We start from the raw sequence: 16583 nt of genomic DNA, 5'->3' as shown, positions 1-16583 counted from the left end.
AAACCTTACAAGACCCAATAATAGAAATTGAAGACTTTACACCTGTTGAGGTTCCAATATGGACACCTAGATGGAAAACGGCTAGAGATAAAGCAAAGACTAATAATATTGCTAAATATAGAGATAAACCACCGTATCCCGAGAGACTAATTGTGTCTAAAAAGACAAAAATTTTGATGAGATTAGGGAAGTGTTTAAAAATCTGACTATAAACCTATCTTTTCTAGATGCTATAAAAAGTCTACCTAGACACGCTAAGTTTCTAAAAGAGTTGTGCACCAAGAAGAGGAAAACCAACATACCCAATGAAGCCTTCTTAACTGAACAATATCCCTTTTTAACTGAACATAACGGAATTGTTAAGTACAAGGACCCTGGTCGTTGATAAAAGTAAAATGAATAGTTTACCTACGAAATGAATGATGAATTCAAAACGTAAGTAAACTAAAACTGGTCTTTTACGAGTCTCAATTATCAAAGCTTCTACTCTCGATGCGAATTGCACTAACTAGAGTAGGAAGTTCGTTCCACTCCTAGTTCCCTAGCATGGATTGTTTTCTAAGTCTAAGAAATCAGTCTTAAGTCAATGAGAGCTTTATGAAATGTTATGCTACGATGCACTATGAAATTGATTATTTGAATTTAAACTACGAATGCTATGGAAATACGATTGTTTTTGAATCTAGATAAAGGATTAGAGGGGAATGGAATCCACCTCGACTCCAACTTAACAACCTAGCGTAAAATGTTGTATCTCAATTCTCACGTTCTTACGGCGAGAATTTCGAGTTCTAATCCCTAGTGTTCATGGCATTCCTACCGGATACTAACTAGCATGTGAGGTCATCCACCCATTCTCATGGCGAAACACGACCTTCTAGAGTGGAATAGATTCTACAACCAATTCTATACTGAACAACTAAGTCTTCATCAAGGCTTCATCAACCCCTCTAATGGAGGTTTTAGCCTTGAGTCATCAAAATATCATTTCCCATATTATTATAACTAAACATACGATCAAGATTCGAAATTTACTTAATTTAAACAATAATGAAATCTAATTTAATGACTAAAATGAAATAAGGACAGGAATTGAAATTAGATCTAGAATTGGAAATGACAAAATCGAAATTGATAAAGAATACTACTTTATTGATCTAATCAAATTGAAGAGCAAGATTCAAAGGTTTAATCTAATACAATAATTTAAATGGAACTAAACTTAATTAAAACAATTAAATCTAGATCTAGAAGCTATTCTAATGGCTACTTTCTATATAAGCTATCTACCCTAATTCTCTACTAAATAATCTACCATTAACAATGAGCTAAGCTTTTGTTTTATACATCCAGATCAAAAATCGTGCATGGGCTTGGAGCCATGTTTTTGGGGAGAGAATCGGGCCCAAAACCCAATTCTTTCAGTCCAAAAAGGCCTCTTCAGCTAGATTCGCCTTCAACAGACTTTTCGTCCACTTCTGCTCCTTTGATTGGGTCAAGGCTTGAACCATTGCAAAGCTCTTTCCGAGCCGGTCGTTTTGACATAAGGTAGGCCCAATTCCGAGGTATGAGTCCAATGATATGGCATTTCGGAAGTTCTGCTGACTTTTGCTCCTTTATCTCGCTAAAGTGGCACATTTCTGCACATAATGGACTTTGAAGCCCGAAATGCATAAAACACGTAATCAGTATTAACTCTTACTTATTATTCACATAATTGGTCTAACAAAGATGATTATTAAGGGGTTAAAACTACAGTTTTGGGCTCTTATCAAACCACCCCCCCAAACATTTTGCTTGTCCTCAAGCAAAGATGAGAAATTAGAATAAGTGACCAAAAATGGAGTTCTATCTACTCTCGTTTCGCTGAGTGCGATTTCATTGACCATATGCAACAAGGCCTTAAACCACTAGGAATTCCCTAGTGGACGAGTTATAGCCTCGTGAGAGTTTTCCAGTGAAGGTACTCACAAACTTCATCTATACTACAACGACTAAGAAAATAAAACTATTGTTTCCTTATTCATGCTCAACTATCTATATATCTCTCTAGCAATTGAATAAGAATAACCAAGTCAGAAACCTAAGTTAATATATGCATAATAATCTATCATCTACAATAAACATATACACAATGAGTAGTACTATAAAATGTTTAGCAAGTTTGTTTCTGAGAACTCGGAATAGCGCCCCTTAAGTAGGTTCTCACAATAATAGTCAAGAAACAACACTCTGATTTTTCCACTCAAGTTTAAGCTACTCCAATTATATACAGTGGGCACACTTTACCTTACAATCTCAATGACAACAAGGAAGCCGGAGTCGATCAAACACATCCGCCACTTACTATCACACTAACCTATTCCTAATCGAGCTAGAGGTCTTTTATTAGGTGTTACGGGATTAGGAGATGGTTTAAGAAGGAAGAAAATGGATATTCAAAAGGACAAGTCTGAGATAATAGAGTCTTCATATTACGTAACTAGAGAAACCTTGTTATTTACTTTTGCTTCTAAACTTTGTTTCCATCCTTAGCCATATTTTTCTTTTTCTTTTCTTTGGCTTTTGACTCCCTTTTATTCTATTTTTGGAGTTTTTAATTTATTTCTATTTTTATTTTTCTTTTCCTTGGATGGAAACTTCTTTTCTTTATTTTCTGAAGCAACTAACTAATTTTTGTTTACACAGGTTTTTCTCTTCTTCTTTCTTCATCATTCTATTCTCAGACTTATTCTAAATTGGGTAGGTTGATTTATTTTTTTTTATTTTGTTTTGTTTTTGTAACAGGGTAAAGGAATTGTGGTTTATGGAAGGGCTAATGAAAGGCTCAGTGGGGCGACTAGCGGAAAATAATTCATAGGTTTGAATTTCTGGCTATATCGATCCAAAGAGGGCCTAAATTCTCGCTTAGGATATGGTTTAGTGATCAAGCAAGTGGACGTGTGATTTCTCTATCCGGATTTTACTTCTCCCTTGTGTCATTTCTCAAATGTTTCACTCATATAAGACTTTAGGCTATATTATCACAGGATTTGTAGAATAAGTACTCTAGCCTAGATTTCAGAAACTTACTGCTAACAATCATAGATATTCATGTAATATATTTATAGATAGATGTAAAGATTATTACCTATATATTAACCTAAGTTTCTAACAATTATTCTCGACGCTTAAAATGCCTCATTGAGACTTCTAGATTGTTAAGAGCATGGAGAAAGAAACAATACCAATATTCCTAAGTGTATAGCATAACTTATTTATTTATATTTTTGAATTTTTGAAATTTTAACTAGAAAACAAATGTATATTATACATATTTATATCCTAGCAGATGTCTTAATTACACGTGTTTCTATGCCCCCAAACAAGAAGCATGCTTTGTCCTCAAAGCATTTAAATAAAGAGGGTAGGAAAAATACCACTGAAACGCGTGAAATTCAGAAACATCTGCAAAACAAGGTTAGAACGCACTAATATAGGAAATAAAACTGTATAACTCTATAAGAGTTCCACCCATTATGGGGTTAAGTAATTAAATTGTTTGGGACATAGCGCACACTAATAGAAACTAAAACTTACCTCCACTCCCGCTGTTATTCGTCATCTTCGTCATCCTCTACTTTATAAAGAAGTGAGGCTCCTTCAGCGTCTGCCATGCTATGATAATTTGCCGGGCTTCACGCCATTTATCATCTATGGTTGCTAACCTATCAAGTGCCACTTGGTCCGATGGGGTGTAGGGTGCAACCTGGTGAGGTTGTATCCGCCACCCTTGCAAGTCATTGCACGGAAAGATCGAATAATACTATTGGTGGGTCGCGACGTGTCTACCCTAATCCAATCCGTGAAACGTGTACAAAAACAGGAAAGAAACATAGCATAATACGTGAAATTAGAACGGGCATAAGAAGGTACTTATGCCTCATGGTATGGGCTCGTGCTAAACTAGACATCAAAGTTCGGGGGAAGGTCATAGAACCCGGCGCCCCGTGGCTAAAGAAAGGAAAACGTTTACAAGTGGCGTCATTCACGTAAGAAAAACGCCATTCCCCTAAAATGTTTAGCATAATCCAAAACATAATAGTTCCTATGTTCATGGACGGGCTACCGCGGCAACGCGTTATAGTTCCCTTGGTCCTCAATCTGGAAAATGCCCGCCCCATAAGCCTCGTGCAAAAACTCATAAGTGTAGACATGCATATTATCGAACCCAATAGCACCATGGGTCTTGTATCTCGGGCATAGCAAGTCCAAGAACAAATGCTAGCAAGAACACGTAATTTTCATTGGTTCATCGTCAATGTTGATGGAGAACAACTTGTTTTCCATCCGGTCTCTCAAAGAAAATGCAGTTATTATAAAAATAAGATGCAAGTGCTGGAGAATAAAGTTCAGCCGGTCTTACCATAAGAGGTTCCCAGCCAACGTAGGTGATCACCTCGCGAAACCAAGCACCGTAAGTAGTGCTTTGGAACAAATCTTCGAAAGACTGTTCCGGTATTATTATAGGAGATGTCATCTCAAAACTACGCCTGGAATTTGCAAAACAACCGGGCACAACTCGCGGAAAACTGGAATTTTTCTGGTCCAAGGAAGTCAGGGCGCTAGCGCGCTCAACTAGGGCGCGGGTCGCGCTCTTTGTATTTTGGAATTCCAGTGTTTTGAGCCGAAGTCGCGCCTTTTGACTAGCGCTGGGCCGGCTCGAGCAAAAATTTTCTGTCAAAAAGTAGAGTATGAAAGGCCCTCCTGGCGCGGCGACTCGAAGGCAGATTTGCGAAAATGGAGACGAAACATGGGAATCGCGGGTGTGAAGGGTGCGTGATGGAAGTTAGATGTAGTGTGAGTTGTGAGTGTAGAATGTATGAAGTTTATATAGGTTTTAAGTTGCTAAAACGGATCGGGAAGTTGCCACAAAGTATTTACGGCAGTTTTCGAAAATCCTAAAATTTCCAAACCCTAAAACGGAAACAACTCATTTTCTTGATTCTAATTCAAACCCAGTATCTTTTAGGTTGATTTTATGATTGAATGTACCTATTTAATCTAGATTTCATCCTACAATGATTCTCACTCATAGATATGCCTAAACGGCCATATTTTCACCTTACTCAGAATAAATTCTAACACTAGGGTTATATAAAAATAAAGCTTGAATTGATAAAACCACCCCCAAACAAGTTGGGAAGGTGGGATCAATATGAAACAACCACACATACTGAAAATAACCCCTTATATTAAAATTTTCATTCGGAGTACCTTTCACTACAAAATTCAAAATACGAAAATAAAAGTTACATTACAATAAAACAACAAAAATAAATAAAACAACAACCACTATCAATCCTCACACTTTCTAAACACCTTGCCATGGTGGCGGAGGGCACACTCTCTAGTGGTGGCTCACGGCTCCTCGAAGTTCAAAAAGCTTTTCGCCCTTCGCCGACGACGCCAGGCCTCGTAGGCTGTGTCCTCGAAGTAGAGAGTCAGATGAGGTGGGGAAGCGTGCAAGCATATCCACTCTAAACCGGGCTGGGCTTCCATCTCAGCCCTCGCTGTTCCCATCTCTCATCCTCTCTCGGGGCGCGGATCTTGAAGTTGTGATGAATAGTCGCCTCATGTCGAGTCCGGAGGTCTGCACAGATAGTGTTTAGTGAACGATGCCCCTATGAAGCATAGCCATGCATTCGTGATCGACCAACACCTCCGGAAGGCATCCGATCAAAGCAAGTCACGCCCTCCTCATCATCCTCCTCGAATCATCCTCATCCTCCTCCTCTATCTCATCCCCGTTCCCTATCCGTAGGCAATATCCAGCGTTGTTGGACACACTCCCTATAGATACAGCGGGTTACGGTGCGAGGGTAATGTAAATCCTATCGACGGGAGTCGCTTTCATATTGAATGATCTTGGTAATTAACACGGGAAGAGGTTCCAAAGACTTTCCGACCCCCTAATCATGCTCAAAAAAACTCCAAGATACAGAAATCGTGACTTACGCTCCCCGAGTACCCATAAGATGTGGAGGCAGGCGCACCGATGTCATTGACCTTGTCCTTCCCTAGGACATTCCGACCAATCCACTAAGTCAGAGCCATTTGGTTGGTCCCGGAGGGATGCCTGGCGAACACAATGGGAGTTTGTATTGTAGCTCCCATTGATGACGATCCGCCCATCAAAGGCTCTACCCTCAAAACGGGGCTCTGTAAAGTGGCATCCAGATGGATTCTAGGCGGAATGCCTAGAATCTCACCAACAAATCCGAAGAGTCAACTCCTTCCTCTTCTTCCTTACAACAACACAAAATCCTACTCCCTCCAACTCCCGGGTGTTGTAGAACCGTCGGACCAAGTCTTCGTGGTAGAAGGCTTCGGTCGAAAGTACCACAAACTACTCCAGTCTCTACTAGCCATTTCGTCACCGTAAAGCGGGCGAAGTGGTCGGCAGATGAAAACTTGCTCCGGTAAAATTCGGCATTGTTGAGCCATCTAGTGTTTGGAATGGAGTGAGGGTTGAAATGTGATGTGGTGGTGGGATTTTAATAGGGCGGTTGAAGCAACAGTGGTGGTGGTGGAGTGGTGGCGGGCGCAAAGACAAAAAATTATGAATTTTCGGTGGGTTTTAGTGATGGAAATCGGTGGGGGGGTTGTGGTGGTATTGTTTTTAGAAGATTTGGGTTGGGATTTGATTTTGGGGAGTGGGTTTATTGTATTTTCTTTTTAATTTTTATTTTGTTTTAGGTTTTGGAGCTTTGTTAATGGCGGAATGGAGGAAGAAACGATGAACTGTAGGTGAAGGTGAAGGTAAGGCGCTGTCGGTGGCCGGTGGGGTGGTTGGGCCCCAAGCCCAAAATCAAAATTTTTGATTTTTTCGATTTTTTCGCGAACTTCAAATCAAAATTGCCGCCGTTATCGGGTCCGATTTTTTGCGAATGAGATATGGAAATGATCAGGAGAGAATTTCCTATCCAATGATCCATAAAACACTCTATTCCGACTTCAGATGACATACGAGATAGTGGAAAATGCCTCGAAGCGCGTGCATGACGTAAGTTATGCTTAACGAATGAACTCTAAATTAATAGATTATGTCAATCCGAATCATAATACAATAAAATGGCCTAAGCAACTCTAATGGGACATAAAACCTTTTAGTATGCGGAACATTTAACACCCCACCCCCAAACAAATTTTTACAACGAAGCTTAGAAAATTTGTTTTTAGCAGTGGGTCTTTTAAAGTCAGATTCCCGAGACTTCCTAGATTACTATGTTTATTTTTATTTTTTATTTATTTATTTATTTATTTATTATTTATTTATTTATATATATATATATATATATATATATATATATTTTTTTTTTTTGGAAGGAAAAACAATAAGCAATAAAGACATAATTCACACCATAGAGAAACATGACTCAAAAATCCGAGAAAAACATGCAAGAGTGGAAAACGTGAACTATGTGAACCGTGGACTTAGGATCCAAAGATTTACAGCCACACACTCCATAGGGAGGGCCCGGTTACCTTAATGGTGCACTCACCAATATATTAAAGTGAAAGGAAGTGCACCAAACACGAAATTGAGTCGTTTATATAGTCGGATACTCGAGACTTTATCTAAAATATATGTATGAACATGCAGTTGATCATATATCAACAACCGAAATAGTTGTGGATCATTCCATAAATAAATATCACAGTAAAAACATATCCAAACACAATCAAGCACCAAGATTTCCTACGACGCAGCGGCCTAGTGGAATGAAAACGAAGTCGGATAACCCTATTGTGTAACCTATCATGCACCTTCTTTTAATTTTTGAATGAGTGGGTGTTTTAGTAAATAAGTGTGGAAAAGTGAATGGTTGTGGAGAATATGGTGGATATGGATAAGTTGTAGAAAGACGGCACGCATACAATGAGGATGTGGTTTTAGCACCGAACTCATTCATTGTGTGTGTAGGGACTGTCTCAATTCTGAAAATGAAGGTGTCAAATAGTTTGTCCTTCAAGTATCCGTTTGCTAGGAGGATTTAAAAATTATGAAGCACGGGGGAGAAACAAAAGGATCGAAAGTGCAAAACTCGAGATTCCTTTGAAAGGGTGGAAGGAGGGAGTTGAGGTGGATGTTGTGCAAGTTAGTTCTTGATAGGGTGAATTGTCACCTACTCGAAGAAACTCATCAAATTCCTCATCTAGATTGGTCATATCCACATTACTATGGTAGTCCTCTACATCTTTGAGAAAGTCATCTATCCCGCCCCTCATCAATAATATGTGTATCGACTAGTGTAGGAATGAAAATGTTGGAGTCGACTTTCCAAAGGAAAGAATTTTGGGAATATGATTATCGGGGAACATGTTGTTGAAATAATCTCGGTTTAAGCTCTCGATCATGCTAACCTCTCCATCCATAGATGAATCGGGTAAATGCTTGTGTCCTTGTTTTAAAACATTGACTTCAACAAACAAGATGGCGAAAAGACATGGACATTGAACCATCACGGCAATTAATGAGCGCGATTGGCGGTTGCGAGGAAAGGGCGCCCTAAAATGATCGGACAGAGTCGTTAGCGACCGTATCGAGGACTACAAAATCAGCCGGATAGTAGAAATCGAACTTTTACCAAAGACATTTTAGACTACACCCTTAGGATACTTAATAGACCGATCAGCCTAATTGCAACGTCATTTTAGTGGGTTGCATCTTGTCTAGACCTATTTGTCTATACAAATAAAATGGGAGTAAGTTAACACTAGCCCCCGTGTCTAATAACGCGGTCGTCAGATAGGAATCTCCTAAGGTGCATTGTATGATAGAGGATCTACCCGGGGTCCTTGTACTTAACAATTCCATTATTTTCGGATAAGGTTGGGAATTGTTACGTTAAAAAAGCGTCTTTTGGTATATTTGTCTTCGCCTAGTAGTACACAATTCCTTAAGAAACTTAGCATGATGTGGTAGCTTTTTAATAGCTTCGAGGAAGGGAAGGTTTATAGTTAGATTCTTGAAAATGTCCCTAATCTCCTCGTAATTTGTATCCCTAGTTAACATGGCTAATTTTTGTGGAAACGGTGGTTTCTGTCTATATTTAGCAATGGTATCACCTGGATGTTTAACCGTGGCTTTCTGTTTCTTAGGTTGTGTTGTAACCGGTACCTCTACAATTGGTAGGCTCTTGTTTCTATTTCGGTATCTAGTAAAATAGCGGTGTAGGGTTACTCTTGGTGGGGTAACTATAGGTATAGTTACCTTGTTATCAACCACTCTGCCATAACGGAGGGTGGTGATGGCATTTATCTCACCTACATTTTCATATTCATTACTAGTATTATCGGTTACCTCAAAGCTGTGTTTGTTGTTTTAGGATTAGGTATTAGTGACTGGCAACACACCTTTTGGTTTGGGCTTTATCTTGAGCCAATTTGTTGGGTTAAATTATTAACGGATTGTAGAAAGCTGTTGGTTAGATTGAGCCATGGTTTGGAAAGTTTTGGCTCACTTGTATGAAGGTGTCAAGGCGATCCGGTTGTGTGGGTGTAGTAGTCACGGGTGGTGTGTTTCGAACTATTTCACGGAATTATTTATGGGTGGATTTTGATAATTATTATTGATCGAACGATACCTCTATTAGGATTATAATTATTATAATTACCTTGACCTTGTGCTTGACCTTGTCGAGGTTGCACTTGGTTGTTATAATTATTAAAATTACCCCGACCGCCCTTGTCGTCGTGGTGGAGCTTGGTTATAGCGGCGCGTTGGCCTAACATATTGATTATTGTACCCTTGAGGTGTAACTTGTTGGTTATTTCTCCAACCGGAGTTGGGATTTTGTCTCCAAGGGTGTTAGGTTCACTATTAATGGAACAAGCTTTGTTCATAGGCTATAGGACGATTGGGAGTCGGGATGCTCATGACTCAATGAAACTACATGGGTTTGAATTTACATTCATGACGGGGATAGGCTTTTGTTGTACGAAATGGCCTCTACCTTTTAGTGAGTGATTCGATTAGAGTTTTAAGCTCGAATCGTGTTTAATTTCAAACATACCGCGCCTTAAGCTGTTGAAGAAGAACTAGCGGAGCGGGGATATCATCACTACCCCCAATTATTATTCCGTTTAGTTTGGTCTTCTAAAATTTATAAGCCTCCGAGGCTCCTTTACTTAGGAAACTACCCCATTCATTATGTCAAGGACTTCTTTATGGTGGTGTAGAAGACCTTTTTGAAAAGGCACTAACTAACATGTCTTTCGCTAAGTTATGATGTGGACACTCTATAAGGAGATCGGTGAAACGATTCCAAGCCCTCGAAAATGATTCATGAGGATTTTGTCGAAAAGAAATGAATCTTGGAAAGCATCTCATCCGTCTTTAGGGGTGGGTAAAAATGTTCCATAAACAGGTGAACAAGTTTAGCCCACGAAGTCCACGTAATTAGGCTTTGGGCGTTAACCAAGACGCCGCTTTATCGGCTAAGGTGAAAGGGAATACCCTTAATTTAATTTGTTCCGTACCAACCGTAGGATGGTGGAATGTTGTTAGGACTTGTTCAATCCTACGCGAAAGCCGATAAGGTTTTTCATGGTCTAAACCATGAAAACGGGTAACAAATTAAAAATATTTGGAGGATTCTCAAATCCCAGCTAGGTGTGCTAGAACGATGCAAGATTTGGGGCTATCGCTCAAGGCTTTGTAGAAGTCCGAGAGGAGTCTCTCTTCCTTCCCCATTATATCGGTGGTGTGTGTGAAATAGTAGCTAGAGGTGTAGTGTGTGGTATACTAGATAGACTTGTTTGTTCTTTGTTGTTGTGTATTTTACGTTAGGTGTTTTGTTCGACCGGACCTTAATCTCATTCAAGACTAAGTCGAGCTTAACTAAACATGCAACACTCCAAACAATTCGATATACTAGTATAACCCTCTAACAGGAGATGCGAGGTGTGGAAGAAAGGAATACCTGATTCGTCCTTGCTTCGCTTTTATGAATAGCGTCTTGTTTACGCTTTGTTCAGGTGTATAGAGCAGGTTAGAACACTGAAAAAAATATGAAAGATCAAAGTTTGAATCAAAACTGCCGAAATCGAAAAAATTTAACACAGGGTGTCAAGGCCGATAGGCCTTGATCGGCTCGAAGTAATTTTCAAATTACGTGTTTTAGCGCTGGTCGCCACATGGGGCGGGGTCGGTCGCTCAGTGTAAATTCGAATTACGATGTTTGAGCTGGTCGCTTTGGTATGATGCTGGCTTCGATTGGTAGACAAAATTCCATAGAACTTAGCTGGTCGCTCCTTCTTGCAGCTGGCGGTATCCGTTGTATATTTTCTCGAATTTGTCACACTTGAAATGGGCAACCACAAAGTATGAAACAAACAAGGGTGGGTGGGTTTAATGGGACTTAAAAATGATTACTTCTACAAGGAAAACAATGCTAAAGTGCAACTAAGATGGCAGCGGCGCCATTTGATTAAAGTAAAATGAATAGTTTACCTACGAAATGAACGATGAATTCAAAACGTAAGTAAACTAAAACTGGTCTTTTACGAGTCTCAATTATCAAAGCTTCTACTCTCGATGCGAATTGCACTAAGTGGAGTAGGAAGTTCGTTCCACTCCTAGTTCCCTAGCATGGATTGTTTTCTAAGTCTAAGAAATCAGTCTTAAGTCAATGAGAGCTTTACGAAATGTTATGCTACGATGCACTATGAAATTGATTATTTGAATTTAAACTACGAATGCTATGGAAATATGATTGTTTTGAATCTAGATAAAGGATTAGGGAATGGAATCCACCTCGACTCCAACTTAACAACCTAGCGTAGAATGTTGTATCTCAATTCTCACGTTCTTACGGCGAGAATTTCGAGTTCTAATCCCTAGTGTTCATGGCATTCCTACCGGATACTAACTAGCATGTGAGGTCGCCCACCCATTCTCATGGCTTAAACACACGACCTTCTAGAGTGGAATAGATTCTACAACCAATTCTATCTTGAACAACTAAGTCTTCATCAAGGCTTCATCAACCCCTCTAATGGAGGTTTTAGCCTTGAGTCATCAAAACATCATTTCCCATATTATTATAACTAAACATATGATCAAGATTCAAATTTACTTAATTTAAACAATAATGAAATCTAATTTAATGACTAAAATGAAATAAGGACGAGGAATTGAAATTAGATCTAGAATTGGAAATGACAAAATCGAAATTGATAAAGAATACTACTTTATTGATCTAATCAAATTGAAGAGCAAGATTCAAAGGTTTAATCTAATACAATAATTTAAATGGAACTAAACTTAATTAAAACAATTAAATCTAGATCTAGAAGCTATTCTAATGGCTACTTTCTATATAAGCAATCTACCCTAATTCTCTACTAAATAATCTACCATTAACAATGAGCTAAGCTTTTGTTTTTATACATCCAGATCCAAAAATCGTGCATGAGCTTGGAGCCATGTTTTGGGCCAGAGAATCAGGCCCAAAACCCAATTCTTTCAGTCCAAAAAGGCCTCTTCAGCTAGATTCGGCTTCAACAGACTTTTCGTCCACTTTTGCTCCTCTGATTGGGTCAAGTCTTGGACCATTGCAAAGCTCTTTCCGAGCCGGTCGTTTTGACATAAGGTAGGCCCAATTCTGAGGTCTGAGTCCAAAGATATGGCATTCGGAAGTTCTGACTTTTGCTCCTTTATCTCGCTAAAGTGGCACATCACGCACATAATGGACTTTGAAGCCTGAAATGCATAAAAACACGTAATCAGTATTAACTCTTACTTATTATTCACATAATTGGTCTAACAGTATGATTATTAAGGGGTTAAAATTACAGTTTTGGGCTCTTATCAGTCGTCCTACTATACAATGCACCTTAGGTGATACCTTCATAACAACTGCTTTATTAGACCTGGGAGCGAGTGTTAACTTACTCCCTTTTTATTTATATAAACAACTAGGTCTAACAAAACTTAAACTAACCAAAATGACTTTGCAGTTAGCCGATCGTTCTATTAAGTATCCAAAAGGCGTAGTTGAAAACATTCTCATTAAAGTTCAAGATTTTTACTATCCAGCCGACTTTGTTATTCTCGACACAGAAGTTGCTCATGATTCCATTCCCATCATTTTAGGGCGTCCTTTCTTGGCAACCGCCAATGCCCAAATCAATTGTCGGGATGGCTCAATGACTCTTTCTTTTGGAAATCTTTCTGTGGAAGTTAACTTGTTTAGACAAAAGCAGAGACAACTAGGTTTTCCTGTAGAAGGTAAAGTTAAGTCTATTGAGAGTTTTGTATATCACATTAGTGCTTCTGACGATCTCGTCCCTACACTAGTAGATACCCCTCTTATGGAAGAAGACAAAGATCATAATTTTGACTCCTTGAACATAATTATCACCATATATGGGAAACTGCATGTTAATACATATATATCACATTAAGTCTAGGGAATCTGACTTTAAAAGACCCACGTTTTTGTACAATACCAACTTTCTGGAGTATAGGCCAAACAAAAATTTTCAAACTTAAAAAGAGTTTTCTAATTTTGATTGGGGGTGGCGTATTTTGGTATTTCATTTCAAATCTTTTTGCCACCCTTTGCTTGTCATGTTTACTCCAGTAGAGTTTGTGTTAGTTCGTAAGTAACAGTTTAATTGTGCTTCATGTTATCAGTTATCATATCATTTTTAAAATATTTTTGTTACAGGTACTGCCAATTTTTGCCACGTTTCTATGGTAAATTCTTTCCTTATCTCTTTACACTTTGAGGACAAAGCATTCAATTGTTTGGGGGTGGGATAGAAATATTTGCAAAAATTAGGCTTTTTTAGGATGTAAATTACTCACTTTTCTTTATATAAAAAAAATAAAATAAAAATAAAAAATCATAAATATTGTTTATACTAGGCACTTAGTGATAATGGTAATGTTCCCTTCTCCATAATGATATTAGTCTAGAAATCTCAAGTAGTACTTGAATGAGGATTTAATTTTTGAAACATAGATTAATACATAGGTAATAGTCATTGCATCTTTTCACAAACATCTTGCATGAACATCTTTGATTGTACTTGGCAGTATTTTTCTGAGACCTAAGTTAGAGTACTTAATACATATCTTGTGAGCATCTAGCCTAAAAGCCTCATAAGAGTGAAATATCTGAGTGATGACACAAGGGAGAAGTAAATTTCGAGTAGAGAAATCACACATCTACTTGCTTGATCACCACACCATATCCTAAGCGAGAATTTAGGCCCTCTTTGAATTGATATAGCCAGAAATTTACACTTATATGAAATTTATTATCCACTAGTCGCCCCACTGAGCTTTTCATTAGCCTTTTCACAAACCACAAATCCTTTACCCAATAAAACAAAATAAAAAAATAAAATCAGCCTACCTATCTGGATAAGTCTGAGAAATGGGATAAGTGAAGAAAAGAGAAGAGAAATGTAAACAAAAATTAGTTAGTTGCTTCAAAAAAAAAGAAAAAAAAAAGAAAAGAAGTTTCCATCCAAAGAAAAGAAAAATAAAATAAAATACAAACTCCAAAAATAGAATAAAAAGAGTCAAAAAGCCAAAATAAAAAGGCTAAGGATGGAAACAAAGTGTAGAAGCAAAAGAACAAGGTTTTCTCTAGGTACATAATATGAAGACCCTACTTTCTTAGACTTGTCTTTTTGAATATCCATTTCCTTCCTTCTTTAACCAACACCTACGCCCCGTATCACCTAATAAAGACCTCTATTTCAATTAGGAATATGTTGGTGTGATAGTAAGTGGTAGATGTGTTTGATCGACCCCGGCTTCCTTGGATTGTCATTGAGATTGTGAGGAAACGTGTGCCTACTGCACACTGGAGTTAGCAAACTTGAGTGGAAAAATCAGAGTGTTATGTGTTTTGACACATTCCTTGTGAGAACCTACTTAGGTACGCTACCCAAAAGTTTCAAAAATGGACCTGCCATTGCATTTCATATCATAGTTCATTGTATAGTTATTTTTCTTAAGATGATTTGATTGTTATGCATGTATTAGTTTAAGTTTTAGAATGATCATTCTTGTTTAAATACCAGTGAGATGTATAGATCATTGAGACATAAATAAGGAAACAATAGTTTTATTTCTTAGTCGTTGTAGTATAGATGAAGTTTGTGAGTACCTTCACTAAGAAACTCTCATGAGGCTATAACTCGTCCACTAGGGAATTCCTAGTGGTTTAAGGCCTTGTTGCATATGGTCAATGCAATCATACTCGGTGAAACGAGATTAGTTATAACTCCATTTTTGGTCACTTATTCTAATTTCTCATATTTGCTTGAGGACAAGCAAAATGATGTTTGGGGGTGGTTTGATAAGAGCCCAAAACTGTAGTTTTAACCCCTTTAACAATATCGTTTTTGACCAATTATGTGATTAATAAGTAAGAGTTAGTACTGCTATCGTGTTCTTATGTATTTCAGGCATTCGAGTTAAATATATGCAGAAATACGCGCCTTTTGTGAGATAAAGGAGCAAGGGTTGGTTGCTAAGAAGTTCTGTGATTAAAGGCCAAGATTCAAGGAGAAAAGCCTTTTTAAAGCCCAGTCAAAGCTGAAAAGTCAAAGTCAACGCGGGCAGAAACAGCACACAAAAGTCAGTAGAACTTCCGATGGCCGTATCTTTGGATTCAGACCTCGGAATTGGGCCTACCTTATGTCAAAACGACCATTTCGGAACATGCTTTCCAATGGTTTAAGCCTTGACCCAATCAGAGGAGCAAAAATGTGTGAAAATTCCATGGAAGTCAAATCTAACTGAAAAGGCCTCTGTGGACTGAAGAAATTGGGTTTTGGGCTTGATTTTCCTGCCTAAAACATGGCTCCTCAGCCCATACACAAAAAAGTGGATTTGGTCTCCTCCATTTGTATGGAGAAGACTTAGCTCTTAAGGATAGTTAGATCTAGATTAGAAAATTAGGTTAGACTCCATTAATTAGTTAGAATAGCTTGTTTTAGATATAGTTTTTAACATTTAATTAATTAGTTTTAGAATTCAAGTAATTAGTTCTATTACCTTGTTTTAATTTAGATTTAGTTTTGTAGCTTCCATTAGAACTATTTAATAAAAGCTTTATTATTATTTAATTCAATTGCTTCTCTTTCTATTATGTATTCTTTTCATTATTTTGTTCGTGATAGTCCCATGAATCAAAGCTAAACTTCCATTAGAGAGAGTTGAATAAAGTTTTGAGAGGACTTGATTTGTTAGTATAGATTTGTTGTTTAGGATTTTAAGTTTATGTTTTTCTTGACTTAGAGATAAGAAGAGTTTAACCTAAACTAGAGAATAGTGAGTTTTCCATGAGAATGGGAACAAGCTTTCTCTCATCCAAATTATTTTATGACTAGAGATAGTATAAAGTAATTAGGGATCATTAAAGGTCTAGTCTTTATATTTTAATCTTGTGTGAGAATGTCTAGACTAGGGTCTTCTATACAAATCTATGCTAGCATGTTAAGAACTTAAAAAGTGGATTTCAATCTCTTTCTAGCTTTCTCCATAATTGATTCATCTATATTTTTATTAGTTT

This window comes from Coptis chinensis, chromosome 5, assembly GCF_015680905.1.
Source record: "Coptis chinensis isolate HL-2020 chromosome 5, ASM1568090v1, whole genome shotgun sequence".
In the NCBI taxonomy this organism is placed as follows: domain Eukaryota; kingdom Viridiplantae; phylum Streptophyta; class Magnoliopsida; order Ranunculales; family Ranunculaceae; genus Coptis; species Coptis chinensis.
Note: the sequence above shows the minus strand (reverse complement) of the source record.